The 17,524-nt window shown below is 42.0% G+C and overlaps 1 protein-coding gene across 6 annotated transcripts in view; it reads right to left on the bottom strand.

The window, feature by feature from the left end:
• Positions 1-17,256, bottom strand: part of WDFY3 (WD repeat and FYVE domain containing 3) — a 155,452-nt gene extending 138,196 nt beyond the window's left edge. For 4 of the 6 annotated variants that reach the window (XM_050973452.1, XM_050973457.1, XM_050973455.1 and 1 more), the window contains exon 1: positions 16,975-17,252. The gene's annotated coding sequence lies outside the window, so the exon portion shown is untranslated. Of the gene's footprint in view, positions 1-16,974 lie in introns of all 6 variants that reach the window. The other 2 variants (XM_050973456.1, XM_050973454.1) reach the window with 2 other exon arrangements.
• Between the last annotated feature and the right edge of the window lie 268 nt (positions 17,257-17,524).

Genomic DNA, 17,524 nt, shown 5'->3' with positions numbered 1-17,524 from the left:
GACCCTTGCTAAAAACATGTATTTCCACTAAAAGCCAGTGTCCTAAAGCCAGGGTCAAGCCACAAGAATTTCCCACCTGGCTTTTCCAGTCTGGCTCTCAGACGATATGTTTGCATGGTAGAAAGCTGTCCCTAAGCCCATCTTGAATGATATGTGACCTCTCTTCCTGCTGTAGAACTTTATGAATTCTGTGGCTATTGTGGCACTTGAACCAAAGTAATAAACTACAAAAATATCCCAAGCACTAACACGATTCTAATTGTCTAACTGGATATCCTGCAGATACTTACAGGAGAACCAGTGTAATATTTATAAGAGAAATGAAGACAAATGAACTTATGACGAATGACATCAGCAAAGAATGAGCAGGAAAGAGGTTTTCCTGAGTGGTCATGTATTGTGCAGACCTGACACTGAGGCATTGCACTAAGAGTGAAAGTGAAGACTGATTCAAGAGTGAAAGACCACAAAGATACTGCATGCTAATTAAGAGGCAGCTGAACTTCAGTTTGCCAGCACTGAATACATAAAGATAATTCTAGCCTAATTATAGCCCTCTCATTAAGGACTTAGGCCAAAAGAACAAAAGCTCTATCTCCTCATCTAAAATTTGCATTTCCCTGTGATTACCTCTCTTCTGCTCCAAATCTTGTCCATTTGGTTCTTCTTACCTCTGGGTCAGAAGTTTCACATCTTTTCACCACAATTTGGGCTCACAGCCCAAAGCTACTGCATTGCAGGATCGGCAAAGACATGATGCAGCAATATTCCTGAATTTCTTTGGATGTGGAAGTACATGTCATTGCTGCCAATCTCTGAAAGCCATCCAGATAAAATTCAGAGGCCCGTGGCATTTTAGAAAAAAAATTTAAGAACCGACAATGATGACACTAAGATGGCCATCCTGACACTTTATGTGCCGTTGTTATTTTCCAGTTAGCATCTAGAACACTGCTAGATGCTAACTGGAAAATTCACTGATTGTGCAAAGACAGAACAAACATGTACTCTGATATTCACCCCTAAAACTCCATGCGCTACCTCCTGTGCTGAGCACACACCACTTCCAGAAACAATTGTAGGAATTAGCAGAGAAGTGGAAATACCAGGGATCTGTATTGCAGTGGAAGAACAGACCAATTTCAGAAAGAAGAGAGACATCTAACCTGTATTCTTGCCTCCACTCCAGCCTGTCAGCTCCTGGATAAGCAAACAGAATGAGAATGGCAATGTCCCTAGTGAAGGGAAAGGAAGCTGCTAACCTGAAAGCATGCACAAAGGAATATGCTAGTCACGCACTGATTCTGTATTTACAAGATATTGAGGGACCAGCAACTGGAGAAAGACACACTGCCCTCTGCTTAACTCATGAGTGCTGAACTTGCCTCAGGAAAATGCAGCAGCTGCTGTTCTGTCTCACCAGCCTCACTACACTCAGCAGATTGTCTTGACCAGTTACAATTCCAGAACCAGTGGCCAGGTCACAGCGGCATTCCATTAGCAACCACCTTAACAGGAGAACAGCACATTCCAACTCCACCTTTTCTTACACTCTTTTTTTTTTCGTATCAGGCATTGCTGCATATGGCAATAATTCAACCCTTAAAGCCCCTTACTGTGAAAATACTACAAAGCAGCATAGCTTTACCCATAATGTCTCAGTTCTGAATTAAGTAAGCCACTTACCTCTCCTAATGCTTCTGCAACAATTCAGAATTTTGATTAATGACCTCCTCTGCAACAAGCGCCCCTTACACCAACTTCATCAGCAGTCCCCTCACTCCCCTCTTGACTCTGGAAAATACTTTGAACAATTCTCATGTTTAGGACTCAGGGAAGCCATTTTACCTACTCAAAGAGTAAAGCAACACCAGGCAACTCTCAAGACACTACTGTGCACTAATCCAAGTGCAACTGGAATAGCTATTGTGGATAAAGAGCACAATGCCCTTCCTTGTGGAATAGAAAGAAAGATCCGAAAATCTCACCCATTCTCCCATTCCTTTTGGACTCGGTGCTAAAGAAGGAGCAGAAGGAGAAAAACCACACACATTAAGTGCTCCAAGAATACAACAAGAAAAATCTGACACTGTAAAAAATTTACTTATAAGACACATACTAAAAATGCTAAAAGCTAAGTAAATAGTAAATCTCACAGCTAACCTTCCAAAGCTGCTCACTCTGCTACTCACTTTCATTAGAAATGGTTTATATAAAAATGTGTCCTACTAGTAAAACTCATACATCAAACAGAATATTCACTCAAAAGACACTTCTTAGGTGGCTAGGGTTGCTCTAGAGTTGAAAATTTCTGATTGAACTGATACTCTGAAAGCATGATCTTCAAACCAACACCTAAAGTAATGGGAATTAAGTACCTGCAAAAGACAATTATTTCCTCCCAAGGCTGCAAGGGCATTCCACACTCTGTCTTGATTTTGGACAGCTGGGTTCACACCCTTGCAAGAGGTGAATTCTGCCCTCTGTACAGTTCAGCTGATGAGCAGTTTCTCTTAACTTAATCATCCACTATCCACTATCAGATACTTCAAGTCTGTAATGATCTCTTTTCCAATAAAGAATGGACACACAACTAACTCAGACTCACTGCAGAACACCTCCTAAGACTCCAGGCTTTTTACATCCTGGTAATTTGTCTTCAGGCTTCGCAAATGTAATTGAGGCTCATTCAAGGTCCTGAAAAATCTTCCCCATTACATTAAATCTATTTCTTTCTTCAAAGGGCAAAGAGAGAAAAGAGCAAACTAGAAAGAAAGACGGAAAAAAAAAAAACCAAAAGGCAATTATCAGTGACTTGGAAAAAAATTACAAAATTGAGCAGGCAAGTTCTGGATGCAGGAGGAAAAAAAGGAGATGCATCCAGAAGACATGAAGAAGATGGAAAATTGAAGATGGACTACAGTTTTGTGGACACACAAGTCCTGAAAACCTATTTACTTAAACCATGAGAACCTCAAATGCAGATGTTCAAATCTGATTATTCCCACTTTATAACCCTAAAGCTTAGTTTCAGAGGAGGTCAAAAAATGAAGGCAACAATAGCATAAAATAATGAAAATAACTGTCATTTGTTTTTCTCTTTAAATCATTAAAAGTCTTTTGCCTGCTTTGTCAGTAGCATAATCTAGGAAATCCCAAAGCTTACTGTGTTTTTGGCCTAAAAAGAAAAGCAAAGAATATACCACTTCCTAAACCTGTCAAGTCTTGACAACTCTCCTGCCCAGCAAAATAAAAAACCACAAAACTTTCATCCTTACATTATCCTAGTCAACAAGAAATGAACATGAAACAAAATTAGGATTTAATGGACAAAAGGAAGTCATTGCAGATTCTATGAATCAGAAACAATTATGCTAATCCCAAATTACCTGTGCATGTATATGCTGAAACAAAAAATAACAACAAGTGATTTGTCTAAAAAAGTTATATTATTTAGAACATCAATGATATCCTGGATTTATGTGAACTGAACTTACTAGAAGCAACTAAGAGGGGAAAAAAATCTATTTAGTCTTCAGTTTATTCTCCCTTTGATTTTTAATGATGATAAGGTCTCCAAATTTTTTTTAAAAAAAGGGAGGAGGAGCAAGTTTTGAGATGGGTCCAAGTGCATCAGGCCCATACTGCTATCTGTGGTTTCTTCCCTGCTCTGATGCATTTCCAGGAGGACACTGGAGGAATTCTCTGTAGCAATCTTTCTCCAAGCAATATTATGGCATGATTCCAAAGCACTTGTTTTAAAACAGAAGCCCAGCAGTCTGGATCAGCAACAGACCTACAGAAAGTCCATAAAGCATAATTTTCTTTCAAGGGCAGATCAGGATCCTCATACAATTGAGATTATGCTGCACAAAAAAAAAGACCCCAAAAAAATCTCTCGAACCAGCAGAATGGATAAATGAATGCTCTGTCAATCAGCACAGACACACACACACACAACTCTCCTTTGCTTGCTCTCATAAGCAGCAATTTTTTGCAAGAGCAAAATATTAACAGACAAACCAACCAAACTCACTGGGCCAGGAAAGGGAATTAATGCATTTGTTTCATTTAAAGCACTCGCAGGAGCAACAGTAGCACTTACATGCCAGACTTACAAGAAAAAAAAACACTGCAAGAGAAACACTAACTGTGAAACAGAGATGGGTCACTAAACTGGGTTCTCTTACTTGTGGCAAGCTGACACATTCCTTCCGTCTGCTTGTCCAGACTTGTCAGCATTCTGCTAGCAAGTGGCTGAAAAACCTATAGCCATGTTGATAATCTGTGCGTTCTGAGAGCACCCCCTCTTATATCAGCCCAAAGGGAGAACTCCACCACCAAGCAACAAGCACAAGGGTAAAAAGGTCTCACTAACCAGCCACATGAAGGAGGAAGGCAACAAACAGTACAAATAAACACTCAGGCTGACTGAAGAGTAAACAGTGTCAGAGGTACAAAAGAAATATTCCCTCTTAAATGTAATCAAACTTTCTCATACAATTAAAAAGCAGGGACAAATCTCTGCCTATGTCCAAGTGAGACTGACTAGTGCTATTTCCTAAACTGAAAGATGATGAGGAAAAGAGTATTGCATGATGATTGCAACACAATTTTCTTAAGCTTGCAGATCTATAAAGATAGTTTCTCTTCTGAACTGTTTTCCAAGACCTACTGTGGCACAAATGGCACTGCTTTGTCTCCACTTCCATCTCCCTGCCCTGTTGACAATACAACCAGCACGCTGGAAGCCAATAAGAAACAAAATAGTTTAGTACTGGGAGGACCTCATATTCTGAAGTTGTCTGACATGCTTAAACTATTGAGGGGAAATTAAACAAAAAAAACCCTCACACTGATAACAACAAAACAAAACACAGCACCACAAAAAACACACACCAAAACAACACCAAACAAACAGATACAAAACCCCAACTCCCTCCAAGCCCTCACCTACTGGGTTGAGTAATTAAATTTCTACCATTTTGAGATTGAATTGTGACTACAATGATGCTATTTAGACAAGCTATATTAGTTCAGATTTGCCCAACATCTTTCTCAGAGACATTTATATTTGCTATCTCACCTGCATTATTAAATTGATCACTTTGAGATAAGCATAGTATCTTTACATGAATATACTACCAGAGCTGGCACATGCTGCTCAGCATTAGACTGATACCTTCAGCTAGGTATCAGCATTAAACCGATAACTTCAGCTCAGCAACCTCCCTTTAATCACATTAAAGGTACACCAGCTAATATAAAAAATAGAGGCCAGTAATGTTCTATGTACCTGGATGAGCACACTAGGGGAGTAGATGATAATTATGAAACAGTTATTTGGATACAATTATTTGCACCTCTTTGCAGACAGGGCACCTTCCAATGACACCCATTTTAGTACCTCCAAATGCATGGCTATGTGCTAGAAACCAGATTGGGAAGAAGGGATCTGAACACAAATCCCAAAAGAACCAGCACACCCAGGGTGATGCAAGTTACATGACCCTTGAGTGCAGTAGGAGGCATCCCTGAATTGGGGAAGGAGGGGAGGGTTTCAAAGCAGGCAAGAAATATTACTGCATAAACCAGCACACCAACAGACTATCCTGAGACGTCAAAACATCAACCTTCTTTTAGCTCAAGAGAGCCACTAGAATACAAATGACTATCAAACACTTAAATATATTTTATTACTGAAAGCTAAATTTATTATTGAAGGTCAAAATAAAGTTAAAAAGAGCCTGGGTTGGCATCTCTGCATGCAGATCATATTTATACAGCTGAGGGCTCTTGGACCAAGCAGATAACGGCATTACAACACATACTGGAAAGTGAGCAAACTCACTTTCAGTATGAAAATGAAACCTCTTAGGACTGGTAACTGGCCAGGAGAACAGATTATTAACCATGGAAGATTCTTCCTTAACTCACAGCCATTAATTACACAGAATATCTTTTTAAAAGAGACACCTCCATTCAAATAAAAGATGTTGCAACCATTGCAGCACTGCTTATGTGGATAATCATTTCTTACAGCAAAAAAACATTAGTCATCCAAAGTTGATCATCACCACTGAGGCAACAGATTCTTCTAAAGGTAGTTGTTTTCAGCTAATAAAGGACACCACACAGAGTGAAAAGATGTAAAGTACTGTAATTATAGTGCTCCAGTACAAATGTTTTTCAGATATTGCTCTGGAATGCCCATGTTCTCTGTCCTTACCTCTTCCTCTCCTCTTCCTTTACCATGCATTTTTATTGAAATAAAAACTAATTTAGACCTGGATAGCTATTCTTCGAGATGAATCAACATGACATTTCAAAACAAAAGAAAATGAGAGTAACCTAATTAAGAGGTATAAATTTTGAGACAGTAGTACAAGCCTGCATACTTAGTACAAGCCTTCAGGTCATGATGAAGTCTTGCCATCATCCTCCCAGACCTGTTCAACATTTTCTATGAGATCTTAGAAGAGTCCCATCTCAGGAGTATTTATTACAAATGGTGTAAACTAACGTCAACATAAGCATAAGCAATGAAAAAAAGAAAGGGAGGGTGAAAGCACCAAATTCTTTCTGCAAGAGAGAAATAAGGAACAGTATTAATGCAATATCTATAAGCACATACACTCCACACAGCTCAGCCTAAGCATTATTCTAACAGTACCTGAGGAGAGAGCTTGAGGGCAACACAACTTATTTTTACCCAAACATTAAGAGTTATAGTAAAATGGTCAAAACAAAATCCTCATGTCTTGTTTGTCAGACTACAGTTTTTCTTCCCCACTTACACAATGTTAACAAAGAAGCTCGGGACAGAGGGAAAAGGACCTATTTTGCTGGTTTTACTTTTTATTGGTAGATTTTTGCTTGTTAACTGGCAAACTGGACATCACCATATAAACAAAATTTAAAAGAAGGTGAAAAGAATTCAAGATACATTCAAACAAATACCTCTTGTCCAGACTAAAAAATAACTGCAATACTTGAATTAAAGAGAAAAGAGCATAGAAAAAAATAAAAGTTTTCATCATGCCTCCATTTTCCATTCATGTAGCTAGAGCAATCTTCCTGAAACACAAAAACAGAAAACTACTCAAAGACAGTCTTCATACATTAGTAAGAAAATGCACCACTGTGCACCTACTTTTCTTCTTTAAATATCAAGGCCATTCATGAACCCCAAACAGTGCAATTCTTTTAAAAACATGGGTTGTTCAGAGACTTTTCATCCAACATTATTTAATGCTTTAACAAGAAAGTGTGACTTCTGACCAATGTTCTTTTCATGTTCCAAGTTAATAGTATACTTTCACTTGAGTCAGGGTGCTCCTGATCAAGCTCCCATCCTTCTCCACCTGATTAAGTGCAGGCTCATTTCTTTGAACGCTCACCCTAAGCCAGGTAAAAGGGTCAAAGGGCACTTGTTTGTAATTAATTTGTTTAAATCCACAAAAGCAGCTTGCTTTCTCCTGGGTAGAGGTAAGAGCCCTCTGCAAGCTGTGCTCACTTTTCAACAAAGTTTCCCTCAGCCACTGCTGGGACCTCAAAGCTGCTGGCACATCACTGCTGCCCCCCGCTCCAAGAGCAAACAGAGAAGTCTGAGCAACAGACCAGTTATAAACCCACAAATGGACAAAAAAACAGTTACAGTAAAATATCCAGTACTTTCATAGCCTACCACATTAAAAATTATCTTACTATCTTCAGTATCATGTGGGGAAAAAAAAAGAAAGAGAAAAACACCATCACTGCCTATCTGCCACTAGGCTTTACAATGGACATGAAATATTCCCATGATTTCATTTGCTATTTAAAGCATACAAAAAGCTTGTCCCATACCCTTAACCTCTTTCTGTAAAAAGTCAGGGCTCTAAACACCATGTTCCCAACCTCTGCAAATGTCCTGCTTCAAGCATGATTATAGATGCCCCTTCCAACCAAAATGTGTCTGGTGTGCTCAAACTTTTCCAGGTGAACTTAAATTTTAAGATGAGTCCTTCCTCACATCACATAATAAAGATGAGTATTCAGAAACAACAGTAGTCAGTCTGTTGAACTCAAGTCAAGAAAATGTATTTCAATTTACTACGACCCTGCAGCTTGAGGTGCTCCACTTTCCTACTCATTGCGAGCATTTCAAAGGCAGACAACAAGCCTGTCTAGGGACTTCCACCTCAGCACCACAACCCTCAGCTTAATGCAGCAAGACCACTCTAGGCTGAATTCCACACAATAGGAACATCTACTAATTATGGCATCCTTTTCTTTTCCTAAACTATTTAAATAAGCTTATTCTCTTACTTTGTGCTATTAGGTTTTCATTTGAAATGTTTATCCTTACTCAGGTGGCAAGTTCAACTTCATCCTGCAAAGAGTCATGGAAAAGAGTATAGACAGGAAAGAAGAAAAGTGTTTTCATCTTTTAAATTTATTCTGTCTGTGCCAGAGGAACCTAAACCCTCACCCTGGTATAGTCTCTACTCAATCTGAACTATTTCAGATAAACATCAACCATACTGATCTTCTCCTATAAAGAAAGATCACAATGCAAAGACACATTGCTAGACTAAAAAGATTTTTCCAAGTACATTACTTGCAGTACACATACCTCCTCTGCTTTCTTTTATTAAAAAGGAGGAAAAAACCCCAACCAAACTCAAACAAACAAAAACCTAAACATTCACATAACCACCTGTATTTGAAGCATACAATATACACATATGTGCTTTACTGAAATAAAAACAGGTTATAACTTTAGGGTTTAACTGATCAGTAGGCTATCCCGATTCATACCGAGGAAGTTTATGTACTGATTTTGGCTGAAGTAGAGTTAATTTTCTTCACAGTGGCTGGTATGGGGGTGTGTTTTGGATTTATGCTGAACTCAGGGTTGATAATACAGAGATGTTTTTGTTTTTGCTGAGCAGGGCTCACACAGAGGCAGGGCCTGTTCTGCCCTTTGTACCAGCCACACTAGCAAGGAAGCTAAGGATGCATGGGATCATGGGAGGAGACACTGCCCAGACAGGTGACCCCAGCTGACCAAAAGGATATTCCAGACCATGTGACATCATGCTCTGTATACAAAGTGATGAGAAGAAGGAGAGGGGAGTGATGGTGTTTGTCTTCCAAAGAAATGGTTATCCATGAAGGGTCTCTGCTCTCCTGGAGGAGGCTGAACAGCCCATGGGAAGCAGGGAATCCATTCCTTGTTTCACTTTGTTTGTGTGTGTGGCTCTTGCTTTCCCTGTTAAACTGCCTTGATCTCAACTCACAGATTTCCCAGCTTTTACCCTTCTGATTCCCTCCCCATTCCTGGTGCAGTGCAAGCAAGTAAGTGGCTCCATGGGCCTTGGTTACCAGCAGGGGATAAATCCTGACGCCATAAAAGTAATGAAAAAAAAAATCCTGTTACTTATACAGCACATCTAGAGTCCTGTCAGTATAAAAACATCACCAACTGAACTGCAAGGGCTTTCAACAGACAGCAGGGAAGCCATGGTCTCCCCTCTCTTGATTCAACACTGCTGGGAGCACGACTATGTTGCTGGAAAGAAATGCAAGCAAAATATTTCTGTCTTCAGAAATTGCTACAGTCAACGTAAGATGTGTTGCTTTACACACTCTAATCTAATAATGAAAAGCTTGAAAAGATACTCCCTGGTTACTTCATAACCCACTCAGAACCTAAATTAAGTATTCATCACTAGCTTAGACTCACTGCTCAGAACTGTTAGAAAGAAACTTTTGCAAACCTCATTAACAAGCAAATTATAATTCTCTTAGACCATATCCACAGACACTTTGTTTTTACATTTGTACTGTGGCTCACTGCTCAGCTGCTGACTCAAGTATTAGTATTTAACTTGTGATGCAATACCAAAACGGTTTCTATGCCTATTCCACATGACTGCTTATAAAATTACAACGAATGTGTACTTCTGCCTGTTCAAACAGGCATTCTTTCTTCTGCAAGTGTAAAGAAACTCCCAAATAAAATAAATTTCACTCCGCCTCAGTCACCTTATCAGACAGGAAACCAGTGATGACAAGAATATTACCAGTTCTGATCACAGCTTTCTCAGTCTCATACCTGTGGCACTCCAGCTCAGAGCATTTTGCCATGTGAAGATTCCAAAGATGATGTAACCCTCACAGTAGTGGGAAAAAAATGACAACTGCATGCTTAAGGCTCAAAATCAAAAAAGAAATCAATTTGGTTTGTGCTTTCAATGCTTTAAAAGCCCTAACTTGAGCCAATCTCACTACTGAGGGCCTACACCATGACATTTCAACTCTGAGAACAACAAAAGGCCCAACTTTTACATTAAGAAATGCACTCTTCAGCTGTTTTTCTGTCATTCTGCCATGTGATACATTCCGTACACTGTGCACTCATGCAAATACAAACCAAGGCCTCATCTTGTTTCTGGCTCTCACTTGAAGACCCAAGAACCTCCTTAAAATCCCAGTAGAAGTAAACAAGCATTGGCAAGCATACAAACGCAGAACCAAATCCTAAGACCATCAATGGTGCACTGAATGCTACCAAGGTGATGAATTCCTGTCTCTTGGTTTCAATACTCCTTTGGCTTTCTGAGCTTGCTTCCACGCATCACTGGCCCCCTGCTCTGCACACCTTGGCTGCAGGAATCACGTGAACTGGTACTGCCACTGATGCCTCCGTATCATAAAAACAAGCTTCCCCTAGAACAGCTCTCTACCACAGGCCGATACTCCCCACTGGTCTAATAAACCTCAGACAAAAGCTCAGGCTCATTATGCCAAGTGCACTTACATCTGATTAATCTTCTCAGGGAACTTTACCTAAGGCACTCTGAACAGTCTTTCTCCCTTTCGGGATTGCCCATCCTCCAAGCACTTTAAAAGTCTTTAGAAAGTTTTATTACCAACACAAACTGATATTTTATTACCAACACAAACTGATATATCTGTATCCTTTAAACAACATATTTTCTGGATACCCTAAGCATTTGCTTAGACCTGCAATTTCTCCTAATATTCCCCTTATCTCAAATTAAACAACAACAAAAAAAAAAAAAAAAAAAAAAAAAAAAAAAAAAAAAAAAAAAAAGAAGGATATGCTTACAGTGCCAAATAACCAAACACAGACTTTAGGAAGTTCCTGCTGTACAAACCCCCTCTTCCTGTTACAGCCCATCTGTGAGCTCAGATTTTGGTTCTCAACAAGAACCAGGGATAAAAAGCAACACTATTTATGACCATGGCATTCAAACACATTCCACTTTCTGAAACAACATGCCATCACCTAACCTATTCACACAAATCAAACCATCCTGCTTTGGACAACACCGAGATTTTTACCACGTCTTCAGACAAAAATAATAAATCATCCGGTAATATAAGAACATAAAACGTCGTTCACTTGCACCCACATTCCACCTGGCAGAATGATACTGAGAAAAGCAGCACTAGGTAGAGCTACTCTCTCATACCCAATGCATGGTGATAACTCTGACAAAAGCTGCAGCAAAATAGAAAGCCAGATGTACATTTTTCTCAAGAGCTACTGATCCATACTCTCACTGAAGTCATCACATTCCAAAATTGAAAGACCCCCAAAAAACCCAAAACACCTAAGAACGTGTAGGAGTATCTTCTCCTTCTAGCCATGTGCCTATCTCTGCACTACCAAATTGTCAGCTCTGAAGGCTTGGGGTTTTTCTCCTATTTGCTTATTTGATATAGCTGGTTTAAGATAAGGATCAATGTTGCTAACTCCTCCTTAATTCTGAAATCCTTCACTACAAATCCTCAAATGCAAATTCAAAATCAAAACTGTTACAGTCATTAGTAAGAAAGTGTATGATTTAATAGAGGGACAAGATTTATAGATAAATGGGTCTGACTTCTCTAAGGTAGATGTCTTAGAATTGGAAAAAGAAGCTTAAGTTACCCAAGGAACTGATGAATACTCGCCCAGCCTGAAAAACCAGGAATTTATCTCTTACAGGCTTCCAATGCAACCAAAAAAAAAATCTGTAGAGCAAGAGAGAAAGGGATGAAATAAGCCACCTGGAAAATCCACTTCTTTTATATGTTTTCAAATTTATTATTGTCTGTACATTAGGTTAGATAACCTGATCAAAGTTTTTTCCATGTCATATGGTAATAAAAACACATGGAAATAACAAAATTTGTGAAGGTGTAAGAACCAGAGATCCTATTAATGCATTTCTGATTGTTATAATTCAGATGCATCCATCTCATCTTTCATTGACATTTCTTAAAATTTGCCCAGAAATGAGAAGCCATTCATACCATTCAACATCCCTTATTGTTTATGGCTCCCACACAATTCTCTCTTTCCTAGCACAACACTGTTCTACTGCATTTGAAATTTCAGAAGGTATTTTTTTACATGTTCTGCAAATCGGTTCCTATTCTGCGATATGTGAGAAGCATTACAGGTCACATGCTTAAGACAAGCAGAAATCCATCACAGGGTAGTGATGAAACACCAAAACCAGCAAAGCAGTCAAACCCCTCTTCCCTCATATGAGAAAGATCCCAAAAGATAGCATGTAGCTCGAACTGGAACAAAGTAATTCCAAAACAACATCAAACTTTTTTTTCCCCCAAATCTCAATACAGTTTTACTTCCACTATTACAGCTTTGCTCAACAGGTAGGGAGAGAGAAAAAGAAAAGGAAAAAATTACACCATAAGAAAAAGCCAAAAATATTCCCTGCTGTCATTCAAAATTTCAAAAACATCAGCACAATTGTCAAAAATCATGTCAATTGCACATTTCCATACAGAACAAAAATCAGAAAATTTTGTCCCAGAGCTTTCATGGGAAAAAACTAAAGATGTAGGTCATCTTCACTCACAAAAGACTTAAAGGAAAGAAAAAAAAACCCTCCTGCATACTTAGAGCAAAGCAAATAGAAAAGGAACAAGACCTATTCTTCTGTCTTTGGACTGGACAAAGTGGCCCTTCTCACTTGTTTTGAAAGCCTTGATACCAGCCAAGAGCTGCTAGCTCTTGGTGTAAGAAAGTTCCCCAACAGTGACACCAGCACCTGAGACCATGCCATGCCCCCCCAACAAGAAGCTGCCATTCAGTTCTCAGAGCAGTCACCAAGTCCCTGTTCATACGAGGGAGCTGCTGTACACATTTACCTGTAATATCCAGAAGAACAGGTGATGTGACTAAAGAGCCAAAGCCTGCAATACTGCCTCATCAAACATGGGTTGCTTGCCAAACAGATGCTCTCAAGGCTGGATCACCACTAACGCATACTCAGTCCTGCAAAGCTTGCACTGCTCTCATCTGAGCCAAGAAGCTGCTCTCACCTCCCCACCAATGACTTCAGTTAAAATGTTACATCCTGCCAGCAGGATTTTGTACCCAACAAAAGGATATGGCAACACTTTCCATACTGTCTGTGGGACGGCAGCTTAAAACAAATGTGCACAGGGACCTAATCATGTCGTCCCCAGCCTGGACAAGGTATGAACAGCCCAGCAGCAGGATGAAAGTCTCCAACAGAAGATAAACAGTTTCACTCCTTGCATTATGAAACTGTAAACGAAACTACAAAGTTAAAGAGAGCTGTTCTAGGAGATACAACAATCTTACATCAATGCACCTTGGTCCTTCAACACATGAAGGCTTAAAGACTCAAGCTGTTGGTCACTTAGTACAGATAAGTAACAAAAAAAGTACTCTTTACAGCAACCAGCATTCCAAACACATCAAAGAAACTGTTATGTATTTGTCATAACTTGGACATTTTCAATAAGTACTATTGCAATCAGCAACACTACCAGCATGAAAAAAAGAATCAAGAAGGAAACCAGTGAAGTTAAAAGCTTCTTTATTAAAGCCATGAGGAAATAATTTGTTTTCCACCTACACACATATCCAGAAATTGTATTGTGGACCAACAGAAAATTCCATTTCCCATTACAAAATACAAGTTACATTCTAGTAACATACCATAAGAATAGACTTCCATGATACTAATATCAGAAAAGCAAGCAAGCAATAGGGGGTATATTGTGACTTAGATGTATGGTTTCTCACAGCATACTTTATCTGAACTCTTCAAAATCTGTTTATTTTGGACAAATGACACAAGACTTCCTCATGGCAGGAAGTCCTGCAAGTCAAAGGCCACTGCTGAAACAGTATGTCCACTATTTTGCAATAGGGACTGAAAATCACTTACAGACATGAACAAAACTGCTAATTAACATCAACAGATTTGTCCTCTGTCAATTGAACCACCCAAGAGGGAATCACTCTCTTCTCTTTACATTTTTCAGCTTAGCACATCTTCAGAAACCCAGCTGAATGCCCAAAAACCAGCCACAAAACAATTAATATCAACATTTGGGAAGTGAAACACCATGTTACAACACCAAAGTTTCCAAACAATCTCATGACAGTCCTGAGCATTTCAAAGGGTAAGCAGAACATCTGCCCACACTCACCCCCATTCCCTGCACATAAAGCACCACTGAAAGTTTCCTGAATGCTAAAAATCCCACAGAACACTTGTGGAAAACTGTGAATTAGTTAATGCAAGATTGGTGGATGTGAAACACAGTGCGGAATTCCTCTAACAGCAACACACATCAATACATCCTGAAGACCTGCTCACCTTGCACACTTCTGCCAGTTTAGCTCCACTAAACCAGAATTAAGTACCAAGGTTTGCGTAGCCACACAAGAAGCTGTCAGATCACCTTCTCAGACCACTTCTGTACCAAGATGCAACAAGATAATGTAGCCTTGTTATGTCAAGGTTGAAATTATCAATAACTATAACTCTTTTTTTATTTAGCATCTTTCTGCTACCACTTTGAACAAAAAGATAAGTGTTCTTTTCCCATAGTCCTGTTCTCTTTCCCTAGTACTGTGTGGTAGCTGATCTTGATGTACTGAACTGGAAACAACAACAAACAACAGACTGGACACACCAACCCTTATTTAAACCTTGATATAGAAATGTTGTATTACATTTTCAAATGGGTGCTGAAGATATTAAGTCACAGCAGCACCATGATTAACTTGTTTCAACTAGATAATCAGCTGGCTAAGAGAAGTAATATGATCATAAAAACCAAAACATACTACATTGTTTTTCCAAGTCTAGCAGCCTAAAATTGCCCAACTAGAAAAGCAAATGTGTCCAGTTCCTAGCAAACACATACCAAAGTGAAGAATACCATGCGCCATCTTCCAATCTGATATTTGAGGGATTCTTCTACCCCAAACACCTTGTTATCAACAGTGTTGAGTACTCCAGAGGTGGCTCCAAATGAGCTCAATAGACCCACACCACATAGTGAGGAGACACCCACTCACAGTCCAAACGTGCAGCTGAAGTTAGACTGCCAGCACATCCTGACCAGGGCCATGGAACAAAGGCACAATGCCACATGAACATGTTTCCAGGACACGATGCCTGCCTGCCTATAACCTAAAAGCAAAGAAAGAGACTTGGCTGGTACTGCCACTGACCAGTTCCCACAGCAGGTAAGCTCATATTTTCAAATGCTGTATGTCTACCAAGATTGCACAGGATGAGTGAGATATTGCAGAAATGTCAGTTCACACAGACTGTACAATTTGTTCACATAGCCTACTTCAAGATACTGCTAGCTTGTCACCAAAATGTGCCAAGGATGCAATCAAGCTGGCTCTCTGCAGAGCCTGACTGGATCCATAGGATTCTGTGTGCTCAGGAATATCCTAAAGCTGTACAGCCATAACTGGGCACAGAAGCATGCACAGGCATCAGGGAGCAACCCAGCTTTGGTGAAGAAAAATAACTTCTGTTCGCTACAACCTGCAAAAATTACTTCTCTTAACAGGAAACCCTCCACTTGTTTTTCACAGCAAAATTTCATGGTCCAATTTGTGGACACGCATGGACCTTGCCACAAACCAACATTACCAAGAAACCAAAATTCAGTCATTAAAATAAGGCCAGGACTCACAAGTCTACACAGAAATCTTGCAAGTTACTCTCACTATCCAAAAAAATTCAGTTAAATCATTCCTGAAACTCTAGGTCAAAATAAATACATCTAGTCCTTTGCACATCTTCCATAACTGTTTTGCTATGCAGGCACGCCTAGAAATTATAGTCTTAATATTTCAAGGTGAATATCACACAGGGTTTCAGCACCCAGCACTACTGACTGGTCTCTATGCAAACCTAACCATTTGCGTGGACCACCTCTCAGAACTGCAGGGCGAAAACCACGCTCAAGACAAGGAGCAGGTACTTCAGCAACCCCGCAAAACCCCCCAATACCATGTTCCGAACCCTCCAGGAGCCACGACTCCCCTGTCCCCAGGGACGAACCGGGGACAAACCTGTCGGGTTCTGTAACTTCAATGTCTCTGCCGCACCGCGGGGTCGACAGCTCGAGGCTGCCGCCAAAATCAGTATCCGCATGAAAAACCAAAACGCGGGGAGGAAAAGCCGACCCGACCGACCGCCTGTGAGCCGCCCAGTGCCCGTGGCGGCCCGGGGCGACCCCCCCATACTCCCTGCAGGCCTCCCCAGGGCTGGGGCCGGCGGGCCCCTCCCGCACCCCGCCGGGGCTCCCGCGGGAAAACCGCCCGCCCCAGCCACAACAAAGGCGGCCAGAGCGGCCCAGCGCTCGAGGGGCTCCTTCGCGACCCCAGGGCTTCCTCCGGGCCCCCCCCCTCGCCACGGCCCCGGCACAGTCCCTGCATTGGAGCCAGAGGGGGGTGCCCGCGCAGTGACAATGAGCGGCCGCCCCCGGCACCTGCGCCGCCGCCCCCTCCTGCCGCCCGGCCCGGCTCGGCCGCTCGGCATCCCCGGGGAGCGGGGCCTGCGGCTGGGCTGAGGGGGCGCCGGGTCTCCCCGGGCCCGCCGACGGCGCAACAAAGCGGCGGGGCCCGGGAGGCGGCGGGTAGCACCGGCGGCCACTCACCGGGGGGCAGCGAGGTCCCGGCGGTGCGGCTGTGCCGGCCCGGGGAGGGGGCGGCGGGCGGTCCGTCCCTCCTCGCTCTCCTCTCTCCGCTGTGCTCTCTCGCCGCGAGCAGGGCTCGGCTCGGGGGGTTACGCGGCGCGGCGGCCGCGGCCGGGCGGTGCGGGCCGGGCCGGGGGGACGGCTCCTCCCGGGCGGGCTCCGGCGGGAGGCGCCGCCACCGCCGCTGCTGCACCGTCCGGGCGCCGGGGTCGTCCCGGCCCCATCAAGGCCGGGCCGCGCCGAGGGGGCCGCGGAGGGAGCGGGGCCGCTCCCCGCGGCGGCTGGTGGCCATCTTAGTCCTCCTCCTCCTCGGCGCCGCGTGCCCCCTCCCCGCCCGGCTGCCAGCGCTGCCTCCTCCCTCCGCTCCTCCTCCTCTTCCTCCCACTGCTCCCGGCTGGCTGCGGTCGCTCCTGCGGCCCGTCGAGGCCGCCTGAGGAGAGTCGGTTGGTCCTTGCAGGCCGTGGGCCCGCTTCTTAATTCTGGAGCTTATTACAATTATCTTACCTTTTGG

The sequence above is a fragment of the Serinus canaria genome, chromosome 4, assembly GCF_022539315.1.
Source record: "Serinus canaria isolate serCan28SL12 chromosome 4, serCan2020, whole genome shotgun sequence".
Lineage (NCBI taxonomy): Eukaryota > Metazoa > Chordata > Aves > Passeriformes > Fringillidae > Serinus > Serinus canaria.
Note: the sequence above shows the minus strand (reverse complement) of the source record. Positions and strands in the feature narration are given on the sequence as shown.